This window comes from Poecilia reticulata, linkage group LG6, assembly GCF_000633615.1.
Source record: "Poecilia reticulata strain Guanapo linkage group LG6, Guppy_female_1.0+MT, whole genome shotgun sequence".
Classification (NCBI taxonomy): Eukaryota; Metazoa; Chordata; class Actinopteri; order Cyprinodontiformes; family Poeciliidae; genus Poecilia; species Poecilia reticulata.
In genome coordinates this window covers 24,713,723-24,717,271 of record NC_024336.1, presented here as the reverse complement: position 1 = coordinate 24,717,271, position 3,549 = coordinate 24,713,723, and the positions used below count along the sequence as shown (strand labels likewise).

The 3,549-nt window shown below is 35.3% G+C and overlaps 1 long non-coding RNA gene across 1 annotated transcript in view; it reads right to left on the bottom strand.

The window, feature by feature from the left end:
* Window positions 1–427: 427 nt before the first annotated feature.
* The window catches only part of LOC103466588 (uncharacterized), a 6,958-nt gene continuing 3,836 nt past the window's right edge, over window positions 428–3,549 (bottom strand). The window contains exons 2-3 of the long non-coding RNA XR_533962.2: window positions 1,323–1,395; window positions 428–777 (exon numbers count right to left, since the gene is read on the bottom strand). This is a non-coding gene — a long non-coding RNA (uncharacterized LOC103466588). The remainder of the gene's footprint in view (window positions 778–1,322; window positions 1,396–3,549) is intronic.

The window sequence follows — 3,549 nt, the reverse complement described above, 5'->3', positions numbered from 1 at the left end:
AACCCCAAAGGTCTTCTGTGGGACTCATGTCTGAGGGCAAACGTGGCTGTGGGAAAACATCAGTTGTGTGTTTGCTGAACAGTTTCAGTATTGATTTGGCAACACATCTGTGATCATTATTGTACTAAAACCCAGAGACAAAAGTTCAAGTTATGTTTTTTCTAATGAATCTAGTTAAAATTCCAGTAACATTAACAATATTCACATGTTTACATAATTAATGATAGAAGTAGTGAGGCTTTTTTTGAAGCAATTCCTTTTTGTTGCCAATTGCTGTATATTTACCATCTACAAGCTGTTTCTGACACTTTGTAAGCCGTAATAAGTGGCAAGTATTTTTTTTTAATCTATATAGCAATATACACGAATAAATATCACAAACTGACAAAAGAGAATATAAAAATTAAGACATGGTTAAGTTGGCAACATTTTTTTATTGATAGATACTTAAAAACAAACACAAAGCAATATTTTAAAAAAAAAAGCCATTAAGGAAATCAACAGAAAATCTACAGTGGATTTTTAAATTAGTCAAGACCGTCAAGATAACACAACATAGCAATGGACGTTCATGCCATAGTAACTGAGCAACAGTATGATAACATCAATCCTGTGAAGTTTTGCATCTGATCCAAGATTGTGCTCTTTCCTGCAGTTCTCCCAGAGTGACCTTTGGAGATTGTTTTACCTCCATCATTCTGCTTGCTGTGTGTGGCGGCAAAATAAAGTTGTTTCCTCCTTCAGCCTAGTTTGTCACAGCTCCAGTTCATATTTGGCCTGAGAAAATACATGTGCAAGGTGAGGTTACGGTAACATTTTTTTTTTTTGTAACTATTTACTCACTTGTAATGCTGGATACACATTTGCCTTTATACAAAAAGGCATCTCCTGTTTTTGAATAATGCCTAAGAGAAATTATTCCTTATATCTGAGAGAAAGAGTAAGTCAAGTATAACATATAATAAATATATTATTTATTTAATGTTCTATGATTTACTGCAGAGATTGTCTGTGCTGGCCAGTCCAAATATTGAGCATTATCAGAGTGTTGGCTAAGATTAATGGTCATTAGTCATTAGTCTTTTATGAGGAGACAAAAGATTGCTTTTAAAAAGTCTCATGCAAATTAAAACACACACACAGCCAAAACATGTCTTTATGTCTTAATGTGGTTAGCAAAACTTTCAAGAATTGCAGGTGCTCACAAATTGATTGTTTCCTAACTTTTCTTCCGAAAGTGTGCTGTGGTCTGTTTTTCATCTCTTACCTTCCCTTTGGGGATCGTCCATGGTGTTTACTGTTTACATGTGTTGTAAACTCACCTCTACTGTTGTTGTGCATTGTGCTGCTCTGGTCTTTAGTTCTGCCAGCCCTCCGTGGAGACCAGGCATTTCCCTGATGTATGAGATAAAAGACAGAGCAAAATGCCCCTCATTTGGTCCCAGTTGGTTAAGTGTGTTCTGATCACTGCCAAGGTCTCAGTGAACATGAGCCACACAAAAGACTGTGCCTTGCAACCACCAGAGCCGGCAATATAAGGGGATTTGCATCAGTTAGCTGTCTCGCTCTCTAACCCGAAATGCTGCGGTGGTGTTGCAGAGGACATGTGAATGTACAAGGAATTGATCCTAAGTTCAGAACTTTTCTTTTTTTTTTATCTCTTACTAAGCAGCTACAGAAATTAATTGGGGGCACTCAACACATATGTTTATTATTTATATGCCATGTTAATTTACATAAATCAAAATTATGTCTGAAGAATGAATTGTAACCCATTCAATGCAGTCATTGCATTTCCACATTCAAAAGAGGTAAACATATGGAGAATGTCTTAGATTTATTTGCCAGGAATCAAATGATTGACTCATAATCAGGGATTGTATTTATTAATAATTATGTTAAGGTCTATTTGAAAACTATTTAATTGAGTAAAATTAAATATGCAAGAAAAACAAAAGGGAAATCAAACATATCTCTAAGTCTTATTTACTGTAGTGGTATGGGCTTTCTGAACAATAAATGAAATGTAAACTGATTAAAAGTCTACATAAGGTCTAAGGTATGCTTGTCTATCTCAGAAAGAGATAAACATCATCTTACCTCAATTAGTGGTTAATATGTAATCGTGGATTATTTAAAATATGTTTTTGATGTTTTAAATTAGTAAAAAAAAAAAAAAAGAAAAAAGAAGAAGAACTCTAAACAATAGATCATTGTAAATTATTTTACTACTTTAAGGTCATAGACACACTAATATTTTTGTCTATTTTAGTTATATTCAAAGAAATTCAAAGGGTCTTGGAAGAGAGCAGTTAAAGTAGGCGAGAGGTCAGCTCTGGGATGTTATGATCTCAGGTATTCGAGTTTGAACCAGTTTCTCTGCAGTAAAAGGAAAATGAAAAAATAAGTATGAAAAGGAAGGTTAAAGGTTAAGCTTACAGCTTTGACCTCATAAGGATGTGATTTCACTTAAAGTGACCCCATATATTGATCCTCTTCCCACTGCTCTCATAATGTCTCACCTGTCAACTGGGAGGGTTAGGCGGCGCTTAATGACACGGTTCAAGGGAGTGAGTTCTCACCCACGACCCCTTTAAACTTAGTGTACCCTTATTAATATTGCTTCATCCTGTGATCTCTGACTCATTATGCATTTGCGCTGGTTTCTGTTCGTCACAAAGCCTTCCACCTCATTTTTATCCTCTGTGAATTAAAAGTCTGTATGTGACTGACCTATGATAATTCATGCTTCTTTTTTTTTTTTGCATTAAAGCCCTTTAATCTTTTTTCTTCACGAAGAAAGTTCACTCCTCTGTTGAGTTTGTTGTTAATATATTATGATCAGTCTTTGCTTAATATTGCATTATTCTCTCATTTTCAACAATATATACAGGAAATGGGAATTTGCATAATTACTGTTCAAGTGAAACTAACTCATTACAAGGTAATAACATTTTCTGTAATTCCCCTAAATATTGATATGTAATCCGTGTCACTCTGTCTTTTATCCATTCTCCTTTTGAAATTTTTTTTTATTTTATTTTTTTCCTCCCACCTTCATCTCTCCTGCTCTCGCTCCTTGATCCCTCCCTCTTTTTATATCTGTCAGCTGGCTAAGTATGGTGTGTAGTCTAATAGGATGGCGTGTTTCAACAGAGTCATCTGTCACCAAAAGCTAAGCGATGAAAGGAAGAGTGAGATTTGTATCTTGTCTGTGATGAATTATGCGAGGAAGGGTCAGAGGGGTCTCTGCTTTGGTTACAGTCGACAGCGCAAAGCACGGACCTCAGGTAGTGTTCTCATCAGTCCTGCTGTTTCTCACCATATGGAGTCAATGAACTGACACACCCCTACACACACACACTTATGTCCCACACACACAGCGATATACCTAAACACACTTCTATATAAGCAGCAGATAAATGGACAGAAGATTCATTCTGTGTAATAATATGATAGATAGATAGATAGATAGATAGATAGATAGATAGATAGATAGATAGATAGATAGATAGATAGATAGATAGATAGATAGATAGATAGATAGAT